We start from the raw sequence: 19,888 nt of genomic DNA on the forward strand, positions 1-19,888 counted from the left end.
TGATGCATCTGGGAGCAAAAATGTTGGAGACCATTGTGTTAAGGGCACAATTTGCTACAACTTTTGTGGTAAAAGTTTTTCTGTATTCTGCTCCGGATACCGTTTTTTTTCAACACTCTTGTAATTTCCACATTCTTGAAAAAATCTCCACAATGGTGCATCTGGGAGCAAAAAAGTCACAGACCATTGTGTTAAGGGCACAATTTGCTACAACTTTTGTAGTAAAAGTTTTTCTGTATTCTGCTCCGGATACCGTTTTTTTTCAACACTCTTGTAATTTGCACATTTTTCAAAAATTCTCCACATTGATGCATCTGGGAGCAAAAATGTTGGAGACCATTGTGTTAAGGGCACAATTTGCTACAACTTTTGTGGTAAAAGTTATTCTGTATTCTGCTCCGGATACCGTTTTTTTTCAACACTCTTGTAATTTGCACATTTTTCAAAAATTCTCCACATTGATGCATCTGGGAGCAAAAATGTTGGAGACCATTGTGTTAAGGGCACAATTTGCTACAACTTTTGTGGTAAAAGTTTTTCTGTATTCTGCTCCGGATACCGTTTTTTTTCAACACTCTTGTAATTTCCACATTCTTGAAAAAATCTCCATATTGATGCACCTGGGAGCAAAAAAGTCACAGACCATTGTGTTAAGGGCACAATTTACTACAACTTTTGTAGTAAAAGTTTTTCTGTATTCTGCTCCGAATACCGTTTTTTTTCAACACTCTTGTAATTTCCACATTCTTGAAAAAATCTCCATATTGATGCACCTGGGAGCAAAAAAGTCACAGACCATTGTGTTAAGGGCACAATTTACTACAACTTTTGTAGTAAAAGTTTTTCTGTATTCTGCTCCGAATACCGTTTTTTTTCAACACTCTTGTAATTTCCACATTCTTGAAAAAATCTCCATATTGATGCACCTGGGAGCAAAAAAGTCACAGACCATTGTGTTAAGGGCAAAATTTGCTACAACTTTTGTAGTAAAAGTTTTTCTGTGTTCTGCTCCGGATACCGTTTTTTTTCAACACTCTTGTAATTTCCACATTCTTGAAAAAATCTCCACAATGGTGCATCTGGGAGCAAAAAAGTCACAGACCATTGTGTTAAGGGAACAATTTGCTACAACTTTTGTAGTAAAAGTTATTCTGTATTCTCCTCCGGATACCGTTTTTTTTCAACACTCTTGTAATTTCCACATTCTTGAAAAAATCTCCACAATGGTGCATCTGGGAGCAAAAAAGTCACAGACCATTGTGTTAAGGGCACAATTTGCTACAACTTTTGTAGTAAAAGTTTTTCTGTATTCTGCTCCGGATACCGTTTTTTTTCAACACTCTTGTAATTTGCACATTTTTCAAAAATTCTCCACATTGATGCATCTGGGAGCAAAAATGTTGGAGACCATTGTGTTAAGGGCACAATTTGCTACAACTTTTGTGGTAAAAGTTATTCTGTATTCTGCTCCGGATACCGTTTTTTTTCAACACTCTTGTAATTTGCACATTTTTCAAAAATTCTCCACATTGATGCATCTGGGAGCAAAAATGTTGGAGACCATTGTGTTAAGGGCACAATTTGCTACAACTTTTGTGGTAAAAGTTTTTCTGTATTCTGCTCCGGATACCGTTTTTTTTCAACACTCTTGTAATTTCCACATTCTTGAAAAAATCTCCATATTGATGCACCTGGGAGCAAAAAAGTCACAGACCATTGTGTTAAGGGCACAATTTACTACAACTTTTGTAGTAAAAGTTTTTCTGTATTCTGCTCCGAATACCGTTTTTTTTCAACACTCTTGTAATTTCCACATTCTTGAAAAAATCTCCATATTGATGCACCTGGGAGCAAAAAAGTCACAGACCATTGTGTTAAGGGCACAATTTACTACAACTTTTGTAGTAAAAGTTTTTCTGTATTCTGCTCCGAATACCGTTTTTTTTCAACACTCTTGTAATTTCCACATTCTTGAAAAAATCTCCATATTGATGCACCTGGGAGCAAAAAAGTCACAGACCATTGTGTTAAGGGCAAAATTTGCTACAACTTTTGTAGTAAAAGTTTTTCTGTGTTCTGCTCCGGATACCGTTTTTTTTCAACACTCTTGTAATTTCCACATTCTTGAAAAAATCTCCACAATGGTGCATCTGGGAGCAAAAAAGTCACAGACCATTGTGTTAAGGGAACAATTTGCTACAACTTTTGTAGTAAAAGTTATTCTGTATTCTCCTCCGGATACCGTTTTTTTTCAACACTCTTGTAATTTCCACATTCTTGAAAAAATCTCCACAATGGTGCATCTGGGAGCAAAAAAGTCACAGACCATTGTGTTAAGGGAACAATTTGCTACAACTTTTGTAGTAAAAGTTATTCTGTATTCTCCTCCGGATACCGTTTTTTTTCAACACTCTTGTAATTTCCATATTCTTGAAAAAATCTCCACAACGGTGCATCTGGGAGCAAAAAAGTCACAGACCATTGTGTTAAGGGAGCAATTTGCTACAACTTTTGTAGTAAAAGTTATTCTGTATTCTCCTCCGGATACCGTTTTTTTTCAACACTCTTGTAATTTCCATATTCTTGAAAAAATCTCCATATTGATGCACCTGGGAGCAAAAAAGTCACAGACCATTGTGTTAAGGGCAAAATTTGCTACAACTTTTGTAGTAAAAGTTTTTCTGTGTTCTGCTCCGGATACCGTTTTTTTTCAACACTCTTGTAATTTCCACATTCTTGAAAAAATCTCCACAATGGTGCATCTGGGAGCAAAAAAGTTACAGACCATTGTGTTAAGGGCACAATTTGCTACAACTTTTGTGGTAAAAGTTTTTCTGTATTCTGCTCCGGATACCGTTTTTTTTCAACACTCTTGTAATTTCCACATTCTTGAAAAAATCTCCACAATGGTGCATCTGGGAGCAAAAATGTTGGAGACCATTGTGTTAAGGGCACAATTTGCTACAACTTTTGTGGTAAAAGTTATTCTGTATTCTGCTCCGGATACCGTTTTTTTTCAACACTCTTGTAATTTGCACATTTTTCAAAAATTCTCCACATTGATGCATCTGGGAGCAAAAATGTTGGAGACCATTGTGTTAAGGGCACAATTTGCTACAACTTTTGTGGTAAAAGTTTTTCTGTATTCTGCTCCGGATACCGTTTTTTTTCAACACTCTTGTAATTTCCACATTCTTGAAAAAATCTCCATATTGATGCACCTGGGAGCAAAAAAGTCACAGACCATTGTGTTAAGGGCACAATTTACTACAACTTTTGTAGTAAAAGTTTTTCTGTATTCTGCTCCGAATACCGTTTTTTTTCAACACTCTTGTAATTTCCACATTCTTGAAAAAATCTCCATATTGATGCACCTGGGAGCAAAAAAGTCACAGACCATTGTGTTAAGGGCACAATTTACTACAACTTTTGTAGTAAAAGTTTTTCTGTATTCTGCTCCGAATACCGTTTTTTTTCAACACTCTTGTAATTTCCACATTCTTGAAAAAATCTCCATATTGATGCACCTGGGAGCAAAAAAGTCACAGACCATTGTGTTAAGGGCAAAATTTGCTACAACTTTTGTAGTAAAAGTTTTTCTGTGTTCTGCTCCGGATACCGTTTTTTTTCAACACTCTTGTAATTTCCACATTCTTGAAAAAATCTCCACAATGGTGCATCTGGGAGCAAAAAAGTCACAGACCATTGTGTTAAGGGAACAATTTGCTACAACTTTTGTAGTAAAAGTTATTCTGTATTCTCCTCCGGATACCGTTTTTTTTCAACACTCTTGTAATTTCCACATTCTTGAAAAAATCTCCACAATGGTGCATCTGGGAGCAAAAAAGTTACAGACCATTGTGTTAAGGGCACAATTTGCTACAACTTTTGTAGTAAAAGTTTTTCTGTGTTCTGCTCCGGATACCGTTTTTTTTCAACACTCTTGTAATTTCCACATTCTTGAAAAAATCTCCACAATGGTGCATCTGGGAGCAAAAAAGTCACAGACCATTGTGTTAAGGGAACAATTTGTTACAACTTTTGTAGTAAAAGTTTTTCTGTATTCTGCTCCGGATACCGTTTTTTTTCAACACTCTTGTAATTTCCACATTCTTGAAAAAATCTCCACAATGGTGCATCTGGGAGCAAAAAAGTCACAGACCATTGTGTTAAGGGAACAATTTGCTACAACTTTTGTAGTAAAAGTTATTCTGTATTCTCCTCCGGATACCGTTTTTTTTCAACACTCTTGTAATTTCCATATTCTTGAAAAAATCTCCACAACGGTGCATCTGGGAGCAAAAAAGTCACAGACCATTGTGTTAAGGGAGCAATTTGCTACAACTTTTGTAGTAAAAGTTATTCTGTATTCTCCTCCGGATACCGTTTTTTTTCAACACTCTTGTAATTTCCACATTCTTGAAAAAATCTCCACAATGGTGCATCTGGGAGCAAAAAAGTTACAGACCATTGTGTTAAGGGCACAATTTGCTACAACTTTTGTATAAAAGTTTTTCTGTGTTCTGCTCCGGATACCGTTTTTTTTCAACACTCTTGTAATTTCCACATTCTTGAAAAAATCTCCACAATGGTGCATCTGGGAGCAAAAAAGTTACAGACCATTGTGTTAAGGGCACAATTTGCTACAACTTTTGTAGTAAAAGTTTTTCTGTGTTCTGCTCCGGATACCGTTTTTTTTCAACACTCTTGTAATTTCCACATTCTTGAAAAAATCTCCACAATGGTGCATCTGGGAGCAAAAATGTCACAGACCATTGTGTTAAGGGAACAATTTGCTACAACTTTTGTAGTAAAAGTTTTTCTGTGTTCTGCTCCGGATACCGTTTTTTTTCAACACTCTTGTAATTTCCACATTCTTGAAAAAATCTCCACAATGGTGCATCTGGGAGCAAAAAAGTTACAGACCATTGTGTTAAGGGCACAATTTGCTACAACTTTTGTAGTAAAAGTTTTTCTGTGTTCTGCTCCGGATACCGTTTTTTTTCAACACTCTTGTAATTTCCACATTCTTGAAAAAATCTCCACAATGGTGCATCTGGGAGCAAAAAAGTCACAGACCATTGTGTTAAGGGAACAATTTGCTACAACTTTTGTAGTAAAAGTTTTTCTGTGTTCTGCTCCGGATACCGTTTTTTTTCAACACTCTTGTAATTTCCACATTCTTGAAAAAATCTCCACAATGGTGCATCTGGGAGCAAAAAAGTCACAGACCATTGTGTTAAGGGAACAATTTGCTACAACTTTTGTAGTAAAAGTTATTCTGTATTCTCCTCCGGATACCGTTTTTTTTCAACACTCTTGTAATTTCCATATTCTTGAAAAAATCTCCACAATGGTGCATCTAGGAGCAAAAAAGTCACAGACCATTGTGTTAAGGGAACAATTTGCTACAACTTTTGTAGTAAAAGTTATTCTGTATTCTCCTCCGGATACCGTTTTTTTTCAACACTCTTGTAATTTCCACATTCTTGAAAAAATCTCCATATTGATGCACCTGGGAGCAAAAAAGTCACAGACCATTGTGTTAAGGGCAAAATTTGCTACAACTTTTGTAGTAAAAGTTTTTCTGTGTTCTGCTCCGGATACCGTTTTTTTTCAACACTCTTGTAATTTCCACATTCTTGAAAAAATCTCCACAATGGTGCATCTGGGAGCAAAAAAGTCACAGACCATTGTGTTAAGGGAACAATTTGCTACAACTTTTGTAGTAAAAGTTATTCTGTATTCTGCTCCGGATACCGTTTTTTTTCAACACTCTTGTAATTTCCACATTCTTGAAAAAATCTCCACAATGGTGCATCTGGGAGCAAAAAAGTTACAGACCATTGTGTTAAGGGCACAATTTGCTACAACTTTTGTGGTAAAAGTTTTTCTGTATTCTGCTCCGGATACCGTTTTTTTTCAACACTCTTGTAATTTGCACATTTTTCAAAAATTCTCCACATTGATGCATCTGGGAGCAAAAATGTTGGAGACCATTGTGTTAAGGGCACAATTTGCTACAACTTTTGTGGTAAAAGTTTTTCTGTATTCTGCTCCGGATACCGTTTTTTTTCAACACTCTTGTAATTTCCACATTCTTGAAAAAATCTCCATATTGATGCACCTGGGAGCAAAAAAGTCACAGACCATTGTGTTAAGGGCACAATTTACTACAACTTTTGTAGTAAAAGTTTTTCTGTATTCTGCTCCGAATACCGTTTTTTTTCAACACTCTTGTAATTTCCACATTCTTGAAAAAATCTCCATATTGATGCACCTGGGAGCAAAAAAGTCACAGACCATTGTGTTAAGGGCACAATTTACTACAACTTTTGTAGTAAAAGTTTTTCTGTATTCTGCTCCGAATACCGTTTTTTTTCAACACTCTTGTAATTTCCACATTCTTGAAAAAATCTCCATATTGATGCACCTGGGAGCAAAAAAGTCACAGACCATTGTGTTAAGGGCAAAATTTGCTACAACTTTTGTAGTAAAAGTTTTTCTGTGTTCTGCTCCGGATACCGTTTTTTTTCAACACTCTTGTAATTTCCACATTCTTGAAAAAATCTCCACAATGGTGCATCTGGGAGCAAAAAAGTCACAGACCATTGTGTTAAGGGAACAATTTGCTACAACTTTTGTAGTAAAAGTTATTCTGTATTCTCCTCCGGATACCGTTTTTTTTCAACACTCTTGTAATTTCCACATTCTTGAAAAAATCTCCACAATGGTGCATCTGGGAGCAAAAAAGTTACAGACCATTGTGTTAAGGGCACAATTTGCTACAACTTTTGTAGTAAAAGTTTTTCTGTGTTCTGCTCCGGATACCGTTTTTTTTCAACACTCTTGTAATTTCCACATTCTTGAAAAAATCTCCACAATGGTGCATCTGGGAGCAAAAAAGTCACAGACCATTGTGTTAAGGGAACAATTTGCTACAACTTTTGTAGTAAAAGTTATTCTGTATTCTCCTCCGGATACCGTTTTTTTTCAACACTCTTGTAATTTCCATATTCTTGAAAAAATCTCCACAACGGTGCATCTGGGAGCAAAAAAGTCACAGACCATTGTGTTAAGGGAGCAATTTGCTACAACTTTTGTAGTAAAAGTTATTCTGTATTCTCCTCCGGATACCGTTTTTTTTCAACACTCTTGTAATTTCCACATTCTTGAAAAAATCTCCACAATGGTGCATCTGGGAGCAAAAAAGTTACAGACCATTGTGTTAAGGGCACAATTTGCTACAACTTTTGTATAAAAGTTTTTCTGTGTTCTGCTCCGGATACCGTTTTTTTTCAACACTCTTGTAATTTCCACATTCTTGAAAAAATCTCCACAATGGTGCATCTGGGAGCAAAAAAGTTACAGACCATTGTGTTAAGGGCACAATTTGCTACAACTTTTGTAGTAAAAGTTTTTCTGTGTTCTGCTCCGGATACCGTTTTTTTTCAACACTCTTGTAATTTCCACATTCTTGAAAAAATCTCCACAATGGTGCATCTGGGAGCAAAAAAGTCACAGACCATTGTGTTAAGGGAACAATTTGCTACAACTTTTGTAGTAAAAGTTTTTCTGTATTCTGCTCCGGATACCGTTTTTTTTCAACACTCTTGTAATTTCCACATTCTTGAAAAAATCTCCACAATGGTGCATCTGGGAGCAAAAAAGTCACAGACCATTGTGTTAAGGGAACAATTTGCTACAACTTTTGTAGTAAAAGTTATTCTGTATTCTCCTCCGGATACCGTTTTTTTTCAACACTCTTGTAATTTCCATATTCTTGAAAAAATCTCCACAACGGTGCATCTGGGAGCAAAAAAGTCACAGACCATTGTGTTAAGGGAGCAATTTGCTACAACTTTTGTAGTAAAAGTTATTCTGTATTCTCCTCCGGATACCGTTTTTTTTCAACACTCTTGTAATTTCCACATTCTTGAAAAAATCTCCACAATGGTGCATCTGGGAGCAAAAAAGTTACAGACCATTGTGTTAAGGGCACAATTTGCTACAACTTTTGTATAAAAGTTTTTCTGTGTTCTGCTCCGGATACCGTTTTTTTTCAACACTCTTGTAATTTCCACATTCTTGAAAAAATCTCCACAATGGTGCATCTGGGAGCAAAAAAGTTACAGACCATTGTGTTAAGGGCACAATTTGCTACAACTTTTGTAGTAAAAGTTTTTCTGTGTTCTGCTCCGGATACCGTTTTTTTTCAACACTCTTGTAATTTCCACATTCTTGAAAAAATCTCCACAATGGTGCATCTGGGAGCAAAAAAGTCACAGACCATTGTGTTAAGGGAACAATTTGCTACAACTTTTGTAGTAAAAGTTTTTCTGTGTTCTGCTCCGGATACCGTTTTTTTTCAACACTCTTGTAATTTCCACATTCTTGAAAAAATCTCCTCAATGGTGCATCTGGGAGCAAAAAAGTCACAGACCATTGTGTTAAGGGAACAATTTGCTACAACTTTTGTAGTAAAAGTTATTCTGTATTCTCCTCCGGATACCGTTTTTTTTCAACACTCTTGTAATTTCCATATTCTTGAAAAAATCTCCACAATGGTGCATCTGGGAGCAAAAAAGTCACAGACCATTGTGTTAAGGGAACAATTTGCTACAACTTTTGTAGTAAAAGTTATTCTGTATTCTCCTCCGGATACCGTTTTTTTTCAACACTCTTGTAATTTCCACATTCTTGAAAAAATCTCCACAATGGTGCATCTAGGAGCAAAAAAGTCACAGACCATTGTGTTAAGGGAACAATTTGCTACAACTTTTGTAGTAAAAGTTATTCTGTATTCTCCTCCGGATACCGTTTTATTTCAACACTCTTGTAATTTCCACATTCTTGAAAAAATCTCCATATTGATGCACCTGGGAGCAAAAAAGTCACAGACCATTGTGTTAAGGGCAAAATTTGCTACAACTTTTGTAGTAAAAGTTTTTCTGTGTTCTGCTCCGGATACCGTTTTTTTTCAACACTCTTGTAATTTCCACATTCTTGAAAAAATCTCCATATTGATGCACCTGGGAGCAAAAAAGTCACAGACCATTGTGTTAAGGGAACAATTTGCTACAACTTTTGTAGTAAAAGTTATTCTGTATTCTCCTCCGGATACCGTTTTTTTTCAACACTCTTGTAATTTCCATATTCTTGAAAAAATCTCCACAACGGTGCATCTGGGAGCAAAAAAGTCACAGACCATTGTGTTAAGGGAGCAATTTGCTACAACTTTTGTAGTAAAAGTTATTCTGTATTCTCCTCCGGATACCGTTTTTTTTCAACACTCTTGTAATTTCCACATTCTTGAAAAAATCTCCACAATGGTGCATCTGGGAGCAAAAAAGTTACAGACCATTGTGTTAAGGGCACAATTTGCTACAACTTTTGTATAAAAGTTTTTCTGTGTTCTGCTCCGGATACCGTTTTTTTTCAACACTCTTGTAATTTCCACATTCTTGAAAAAATCTCCACAATGGTGCATCTGGGAGCAAAAAAGTTACAGACCATTGTGTTAAGGACACAATTTGCTACAACTTTTGTAGTAAAAGTTTTTCTGTGTTCTGCTCCGGATACCGTTTTTTTTCAACACTCTTGTAATTTCCACATTCTTGAAAAAATCTCCACAATGGTGCATCTGGGAGCAAAAAAGTCACAGACCATTGTGTTAAGGGAACAATTTGCTACAACTTTTGTAGTAAAAGTTTTTCTGTGTTCTGCTCCGGATACCGTTTTTTTTCAACACTCTTGTAATTTCCACATTCTTGAAAAAATCTCCTCAATGGTGCATCTGGGAGCAAAAAAGTTACAGACCATTGTGTTAAGGGCACAATTTGCTACAACTTTTGTAGTAAAAGTTTTTCTGTGTTCTGCTCCGGATACCGTTTTTTTTCAACACTCTTGTAATTTCCACATTCTTGAAAAAATCTCCACAATGGTGCATCTGGGAGCAAAAAAGTCACAGACCATTGTGTTAAGGGAACAATTTGCTACAACTTTTGTAGTAAAAGTTATTCTGTATTCTCCTCCGGATACCGTTTTTTTTCAACACTCTTGTAATTTCCATATTCTTGAAAAAATCTCCACAATGGTGCATCTGGGAGCAAAAAAGTCACAGACCATTGTGTTAAGGGAACAATTTGCTACAACTTTTGTAGTAAAAGTTATTCTGTATTCTCCTCCGGATACCGTTTTTTTTCAACACTCTTGTAATTTCCACATTCTTGAAAAAATCTCCACAATGGTGCATCTGGGAGCAAAAAAGTTACAGACCATTGTGTTAAGGGCACAATTTGCTACAACTTTTGTAGTAAAAGTTTTTCTGTGTTCTGCTCCGGATACCGTTTTTTTTCAACACTCTTGTAATTTCCACATTCTTGAAAAAATCTCCACAATGGTGCATCTGGGAGCAAAAAAGTCACAGACCATTGTGTTAAGGGAACAATTTGTTACAACTTTTGTAGTAAAAGTTTTTCTGTATTCTGCTCCGGATACCGTTTTTTTTCAACACTCTTGTAATTTCCACATTCTTGAAAAAATCTCCACAATGGTGCATCTGGGAGCAAAAAAGTCACAGACCATTGTGTTAAGGGCACAATTTGCTACAACTTTTGTATAAAAGTTTTTCTGTGTTCTGCTCCGGATACCGTTTTTTTTCAACACTCTTGTAATTTCCACATTCTTGAAAAAATCTCCACAATGGTGCATCTGGGAGCAAAAAAGTCACAGACCATTGTGTTAAGGGAACAATTTGCTACAACTTTTGTAGTAAAAGTTATTCTGTATTCTCCTCCGGATACCGTTTTTTTTCAACACTCTTGTAATTTCCATATTCTTGAAAAAATCTCCACAATGGTGCATCTGGGAGCAAAAAAGTCACAGACCATTGTGTTAAGGGAACAATTTGCTACAACTTTTGTAGTAAAAGTTATTCTGTATTCTCCTCCGGATACCGTTTTTTTTCAACACTCTTGTAATTTCCACATTCTTGAAAAAATCTCCACAATGGTGCATCTAGGAGCAAAAAAGTCACAGACCATTGTGTTAAGGGAACAATTTGCTACAACTTTTGTAGTAAAAGTTATTCTGTATTCTCCTCCGGATACCGTTTTTTTTCAACACTCTTGTAATTTCCATATTCTTGAAAAAATCTCCACAATGGTGCATCTGGGAGCAAAAAAGTCACAGACCATTGTGTTAAGGGAACAATTTGCTACAACTTTTGTAGTAAAAGTTATTCTGTATTCTCCTCCGGATACCGTTTTTTTTCAACACTCTTGTAATTTCCACATTCTTGAAAAAATCTCCACAATGGTGCATCTGGGAGCAAAAAAGTTACAGACCATTGTGTTAAGGGCACAATTTGCTACAACTTTTGTAGTAAAAGTTTTTCTGTGTTCTGCTCCGGATACCGTTTTTTTTCAACACTCTTGTAATTTCCACATTCTTGAAAAAATCTCCACAATGGTGCATCTGGGAGCAAAAAAGTCACAGACCATTGTGTTAAGGGAACAATTTGTTACAACTTTTGTAGTAAAAGTTTTTCTGTATTCTGCTCCGGATACCGTTTTTTTTCAACACTCTTGTAATTTCCACATTCTTGAAAAAATCTCCACAATGGTGCATCTGGGAGCAAAAAAGTCACAGACCGTTGTGTTAAGGGAACAATTTGCTACAACTTTTGTAGTAAAAGTTATTCTGTATTCTCCTCCGGATACCGTTTTTTTTCAACACTCTTGTAATTTCCATATTCTTGAAAAAATCTCCACAACGGTGCATCTGGGAGCAAAAAAGTCACAGACCATTGTGTTAAGGGAGCAATTTGCTACAACTTTTGTAGTAAAAGTTATTCTGTATTCTCCTCCGGATACCGTTTTTTTTCAACACTCTTGTAATTTCCACATTCTTGAAAAAATCTCCACAATGGTGCATCTGGGAGCAAAAAAGTTACAGACCATTATGTTAAGGGCACAATTTGCTACAACTTTTGTATAAAAGTTTTTCTGTGTTCTGCTCCGGATACCGTTTTTTTTCAACACTCTTGTAATTTCCACATTCTTGAAAAAATCTCCACAATGGTGCATCTGGGAGCAAAAAAGTTACAGACCATTGTGTTAAGGGCACAATTTGCTACAACTTTTGTATAAAAGTTTTTCTGTGTTCTGCTCCGGATACCGTTTTTTTTCAACACTCTTGTAATTTCCACATTCTTGAAAAAATCTCCTCAATGGTGCATCTGGGAGCAAAAAAGTTACAGACCATTGTGTTAAGGGCACAATTTGCTACAACTTTTGTAGTAAAAGTTTTTCTGTGTTCTGCTCCGGATACCGTTTTTTTTCAACACTCTTGTAATTTCCACATTCTTGAAAAAATCTCCACAATGGTGCATCTGGGAGCAAAAAAGTCACAGACCATTGTGTTAAGGGAACAATTTGCTACAACTTTTGTAGTAAAAGTTATTCTGTATTCTCCTCCGGATACCGTTTTTTTTCAACACTCTTGTAATTTCCACATTCTTGAAAAAATCTCCACAATGGTGCATCTGGGAGCAAAAAAGTTACAGACCATTGTGTTAAGGGCACAATTTGCTACAACTTTTGTAGTAAAAGTTTTTCTGTGTTCTGCTCCGGATACCGTTTTTTTTCAACACTCTTGTAATTTCCACATTCTTGAAAAAATCTCCACAATGGTGCATCTGGGAGCAAAAAAGTCACAGACCATTGTGTTAAGGGAACAATTTGTTACAACTTTTGTAGTAAAAGTTTTTCTGTATTCTGCTCCGGATACCGTTTTTTTTCAACACTCTTGTAATTTCCACATTCTTGAAAAAATCTCCACAATGGTGCATCTGGGAGCAAAAAAGTCACAGACCATTGTGTTAAGGGAACAATTTGCTACAACTTTTGTAGTAAAAGTTATTCTGTATTCTCCTCCGGATACCGTTTTTTTTCAACACTCTTGTAATTTCCATATTCTTGAAAAAATCTCCACAACGGTGCATCTGGGAGCAAAAAAGTCACAGACCATTGTGTTAAGGGAGCAATTTGCTACAACTTTTGTAGTAAAAGTTATTCTGTATTCTCCTCCGGATACCGTTTTTTTTCAACACTCTTGTAATTTCCACATTCTTGAAAAAATCTCCACAATGGTGCATCTGGGAGCAAAAAAGTTACAGACCATTGTGTTAAGGGCACAATTTGCTACAACTTTTGTATAAAAGTTTTTCTGTGTTCTGCTCCGGATACCGTTTTTTTTCAACACTCTTGTAATTTCCACATTCTTGAAAAAATCTCCACAATGGTGCATCTGGGAGCAAAAAAGTCACAGACCATTGTGTTAAGGGAACAATTTGCTACAACTTTTGTAGTAAAAGTTATTCTGTATTCTCCTCCGGATACCGTTTTTTTTCAACACTCTTGTAATTTCCATATTCTTGAAAAAATCTCCACAATGGTGCATCTGGGAGCAAAAAAGTCACAGACCATTGTGTTAAGGGAACAATTTGCTACAACTTTTGTAGTAAAAGTTATTCTGTATTCTCCTCCGGATACCGTTTTTTTTCAACACTCTTGTAATTTCCACATTCTTGAAAAAATCTCCACAATGGTGCATCTCGGAGCAAAAAAGTCACAGACCATTGTGTTAAGGGAACAATTTGCTACAACTTTTGTAGTAAAAGTTATTCTGTATTCTCCTCCGGATACCGTTTTTTTTCAACACTCTTGTAATTTCCATATTCTTGAAAAAATCTCCACAATGGTGCATCTGGGAGCAAAAAAGTCACAGACCATTGTGTTAAGGGAACAATTTGCTACAACTTTTGTAGTAAAAGTTATTCTGTATTCTCCTCCGGATACCGTTTTTTTTCAACACTCTTGTAATTTCCACATTCTTGAAAAAATCTCCACAATGGTGCATCTGGGAGCAAAAAAGTTACAGACCATTGTGTTAAGGGCACAATTTGCTACAACTTTTGTAGTAAAAGTTTTTCTGTGTTCTGCTCCGGATACCGTTTTTTTTCAACACTCTTGTAATTTCCACATTCTTGAAAAAATCTCCACAATGGTGCATCTGGGAGCAAAAAAGTCACAGACCATTGTGTTAAGGGAACAATTTGTTACAACTTTTGTAGTAAAAGTTTTTCTGTATTCTGCTCCGGATACCGTTTTTTTTCAACACTCTTGTAATTTCCACATTCTTGAAAAAATCTCCACAATGGTGCATCTGGGAGCAAAAAAGTCACAGACCATTGTGTTAAGGGAACAATTTGCTACAACTTTTGTAGTAAAAGTTATTCTGTATTCTCCTCCGGATACCGTTTTTTTTCAACACTCTTGTAATTTCCATATTCTTGAAAAAATCTCCACAACGGTGCATCTGGGAGCAAAAAAGTCACAGACCATTGTGTTAAGGGAGCAATTTGCTACAACTTTTGTAGTAAAAGTTATTCTGTATTCTCCTCCGGATACCGTTTTTTTTCAACACTCTTGTAATTTCCACATTCTTGAAAAAATCTCCACAATGGTGCATCTGGGAGCAAAAAAGTTACAGACCATTATGTTAAGGGCACAATTTGCTACAACTTTTGTATAAAAGTTTTTCTGTGTTCTGCTCCGGATACCGTTTTTTTTCAACACTCTTGTAATTTCCACATTCTTGAAAAAATCTCCACAATGGTGCATCTGGGAGCAAAAAAGTTACAGACCATTGTGTTAAGGGCACAATTTGCTACAACTTTTGTAGTAAAAGTTTTTCTGTGTTCTGCTCCGGATACCGTTTTTTTTCAACACTCTTGTAATTTCCACATTCTTGAAAAAATCTCCACAATGGTGCATCTGGGAGCAAAAAAGTCACAGACCATTGTGTTAAGGGAACAATTTGCTACAACTTTTGTAGTAAAAGTTTTTCTGTGTTCTGCTCCGGATACCGTTTTTTTTCAACACTCTTGTAATTTCCACATTCTTGAAAAAATCTCCACAATGGTGCATCTGGGAGCAAAAAAGTTACAGACCATTGTGTTAAGGGCACAATTTGCTACAACTTTTGTAGTAAAAGTTTTTCTGTGTTCTGCTCCGGATACCGTTTTTTTTCAACACTCTTGTAATTTCCACATTCTTGAAAAAATCTCCACAATGGTGCATCTGGGAGCAAAAAAGTCACAGACCATTGTGTTAAGGGAACAATTTGCTACAACTTTTGTAGTAAAAGTTTTTCTGTGTTCTGCTCCGGATACCGTTTTTTTTCAACACTCTTGTAATTTCCACATTCTTGAAAAAATCTCCACAATGGTGCATCTGGGAGCAAAAAAGTCACAGACCATTGTGTTAAGGGAACAATTTGTTACAACTTTTGTAGTAAAAGTTTTTCTGTATTCTGCTCCGGATACCGTTTTTTTTCAACACTCTTGTAATTTCCACATTCTTGAAAAAATCTCCACAATGGTGCATCTGGGAGCAAAAAAGTCACAGACCATTGTGTTAAGGGAACAATTTGCTACAACTTTTGTAGTAAAAGTTATTCTGTATTCTCCTCCGGATACCGTTTTTTTTCAACACTCTTGTAATTTCCATATTCTTGAAAAAATCTCCACAACGGTGCATCTGGGAGCAAAAAAGTCACAGACCATTGTGTTAAGGGAGCAATTTGCTACAACTTTTGTAGTAAAAGTTATTCTGTATTCTCCTCCGGATACCGTTTTTTTTCAACACTCTTGTAATTTCCACATTCTTGAAAAAATCTCCACAATGGTGCATCTGGGAGCAAAAAAGTTACAGACCATTGTGTTAAGGGCACAATTTGCTACAACTTTTGTATAAAAGTTTTTCTGTGTTCTGCTCCGGATACCGTTTTTTTTCAACACTCTTGTAATTTCCACATTCTTGAAAAAATCTCCACAATGGTGCATCTGGGAGCAAAAAAGTTACAGACCATTGTGTTAAGGGCACAATTTGCTACAACTTTTGTAGTAAAAGTTTTTCTGTGTTCTGCTCCGGATACCGTTTTTTTTCAACACTCTTGTAATTTCCACATTCTTGAAAAAATCTCCACAATGGTGCATCTGGGAGCAAAAAAGTCACAGACCATTGTGTTAAGGGAACAATTTGCTACAACTTTTGTAGTAAAAGTTTTTCTGTGTTCTGCTCCGGATACCGTTTTTTTTCAACACTCTTGTAATTTCCACATTCTTGAAAAAATCTCCACAATGGTGCATCTGGGAGCAAAAAAGTTACAGACCATTGTGTTAAGGGCACAATTTGCTACAACTTTTGTAGTAAAAGTTTTTCTGTGTTCTGCTCCGGATACCGTTTTTTTTCAACACTCTTGTAATTTCCACATTCTTGAAAAAATCTCCACAATGGTGCATCTGGGAGCAAAAAAGTCACAGACCATTGTGTTAAGGGAACAATTTGCTACAACTTTTGTAGTAAAAGTTTTTCTGTGTTCTGCTCCGGATACCGTTTTTTTTCAACACTCTTGTAATTTCCACATTCTTGAAAAAATCTCCACAATGGTGCATCTGGGAGCAAAAAAGTCACAGACCATTGTGTTAAGGGAACAATTTGCTACAACTTTTGTAGTAAAAGTTATTCTGTATTCTCCTCCGGATACCGTTTTTTTTCAACACTCTTGTAATTTCCATATTCTTGAAAAAATCTCCACAATGGTGCATCTAGGAGCAAAAAAGTCACAGACCATTGTGTTAAGGGAACAATTTGCTACAACTTTTGTAGTAAAAGTTATTCTGTATTCTCCTCCGGATACCGTTTTTTTTCAACACTCTTGTAATTTCCACATTCTTGAAAAAATCTCCATATTGATGCACCTGGGAGCAAAAAAGTCACAGACCATTGTGTTAAGGGCAAAATTTGCTACAACTTTTGTAGTAAAAGTTTTTCTGTGTTCTGCTCCGGATACCGTTTTTTTTCAACACTCTTGTAATTTCCACATTCTTGAAAAAATCTCCACAATGGTGCATCTGGGAGCAAAAAAGTCACAGACCATTGTGTTAAGGGAACAATTTGCTACAACTTTTGTAGTAAAAGTTATTCTGTATTCTCCTCCGGATACCGTTTTTTTTCAACACTCTTGTAATTTCCACATTCTTGAAAAAATCTCCACAATGGTGCATCTGGGAGCAAAAAAGTTACAGACCATTGTGTTAAGGGCACAATTTGCTACAACTTTTGTAGTAAAAGTTTTTCTGTGTTCTGCTCCGGATACCGTTTTTTTTCAACACTCTTGTAATTTCCACATTCTTGAAAAAATCTCCACAATGGTGCATCTGGGAGCAAAAAAGTCACAGACCATTGTGTTAAGGGAACAATTTGCTACAACTTTTGTAGTAAAAGTTTTTCTGTATTCTGCTCCGGATACCGTTTTTTTTCAACACTCTTGTAATTTCCACATTCTTGAAAAAATCTCCACAATGGTGCATCTGGGAGCAAAAAAGTCACAGACCATTGTGTTAAGGGAACAATTTGCTACAACTTTTGTAGTAAAAGTTATTCTGTATTCTCCTCCGGATACCGTTTTTTTTCAACACTCTTGTAATTTCCATATTCTTGAAAAAATCTCCACAACGGTGCATCTGGGAGCAAAAAAGTCACAGACCATTGTGTTAAGGGAGCAATTTGCTACAACTTTTGTAGTAAAAGTTATTCTGTATTCTCCTCCGGATACCGTTTTTTTTCAACACTCTTGTAATTTCCACATTCTTGAAAAAATCTCCACAATGGTGCATCTGGGAGCAAAAAAGTTACAGACCATTGTGTTAAGGGCACAATTTGCTACAACTTTTGTATAAAAGTTTTTCTGTGTTCTGCTCCGGATACCGTTTTTTTTCAACACTCTTGTAATTTCCACATTCTTGAAAAAATCTCCACAATGGTGCATCTGGGAGCAAAAAAGTTACAGACCATTGTGTTAAGGGCACAATTTGCTACAACTTTTGTAGTAAAAGTTTTTCTGTGTTCTGCTCCGGATACCGTTTTTTTTCAACACTCTTGTAATTTCCACATTCTTGAAAAAATCTCCACAATGGTGCATCTGGGAGCAAAAAAGTCACAGACCATTGTGTTAAGGGCACAATTTGCTACAACTTTTGTGGTAAAAGTTTTTCTGTATTCTGCTCCGGATACCGTTTTTTTTCAACACTCTTGTAATTTCCACATTCTTGAAAAAATCTCCATATTGATGCACCTGGGAGCAAAAAAGTCACAGACCATTGTGTTAAGGGCACAATTTGCTACAACTTTTGTTGTAAAAGTTTTTCTGTATTCTGCTCCGGATACCGTTTTTTTTCAACACTCTTGTAATTTGCACATTTTTCAAAAATTCTCCACATTGATGCATCTGGGAGCAAAAATGTTGGAGACCATTGTGTTAAGGGCACAATTTGCTACAACTTTTGTGGTAAAAGTTTTTCTGTATTCTGCTCCGAATACCGTTTTTTTTCAACACTCTTGTAATTTCCACATTCTTGAAAAAAATCTCCATATTGACGCACCTGGGAGCAAAAAAGTCACAGACCATTGTGTTAAGGGCACAATTTACTACAACTTTTGTAGTAAAAGTTTTTCTGTATTCTGCTCCGAATACCGTTTTTTTTCAACACTCTTGTAATTTCCACATTCTTGAAAAAATCTCCATATTGATGCACCTGGGAGCAAAAAAGTCACAGACCATTGTGTTAAGGGCAAAATTTGCTACAACTTTTGTAGTAAAAGTTTTTCTGTGTTCTGCTCCGGATACCGTTTTTTTTCAACACTCTTGTAATTTCCATATTCTTGAAAAAATCTCCACAACGGTGCATCTGGGAGCAAAAAAGTCACAGACCATTGTGTTAAGGGAGCAATTTGCTACAACTTTTGTAGTAAAAGTTATTCTGTATTCTCCTCCGGATACCGTTTTTTTTCAACACTCTTGTAATTTCCACATTCTTGAAAAAATCTCCACAATGGTGCATCTGGGAGCAAAAAAGTTACAGACCATTGTGTTAAGGGCACAATTTGCTACAACTTTTGTATAAAAGTTTTTCTGTGTTCTGCTCCGGATACCGTTTTTTTTCAACACTCTTGTAATTTCCACATTCTTGAAAAAATCTCCACAATGGTGCATCTGGGAGCAAAAAAGTTACAGACCATTGTGTTAAGGGCACAATTTGCTACAACTTTTGTAGTAAAAGTTTTTCTGTGTTCTGCTCCGGATACCGTTTTTTTTCAACACTCTTGTAATTTCCACATTCTTGAAAAAATCTCCACAATGGTGCATCTGGGAGCAAAAAAGTCACAGACCATTGTGTTAAGGGAACAATTTGCTACAACTTTTGTAGTAAAAGTTTTTCTGTGTTCTGCTCCGGATACCGTTTTTTTTCAACACTCTTGTAATTTCCACATTCTTGAAAAAATCTCCACAATGGTGCATCTGGGAGCAAAAAAGTTACAGACCATTGTGTTAAGGGCACAATTTGCTACAACTTTTGTAGTAAAAGTTTTTCTGTGTTCTGCTCCGGATACCGTTTTTTTTCAACACTCTTGTAATTTCCACATTCTTGAAAAAATCTCCACAATGGTGCATCTGGGAGCAAAAAAGTCACAGACCATTGTGTTAAGGGAACAATTTGCTACAACTTTTGTAGTAAAAGTTTTTCTGTGTTCTGCTCCGGATACCGTTTTTTTTCAACACTCTTGTAATTTCCACATTCTTGAAAAAATCTCCACAATGGTGCATCTGGGAGCAAAAAAGTCACAGACCATTGTGTTAAGGGCAAAATTTGCTACAACTTTTGTAGTAAAAGTTTTTCTGTGTTCTGCTCCGGATACCGTTTTTTTTCAACACTCTTGTAATTTCCACATTCTTGAAAAAATCTCCACAATGGTGCATC

This window comes from Onthophagus taurus, unplaced genomic scaffold (assembly GCF_036711975.1).
Source record: "Onthophagus taurus isolate NC unplaced genomic scaffold, IU_Otau_3.0 ScKx7SY_19, whole genome shotgun sequence".
In the NCBI taxonomy this organism is placed as follows: Eukaryota; Metazoa; Arthropoda; class Insecta; order Coleoptera; family Scarabaeidae; genus Onthophagus; species Onthophagus taurus.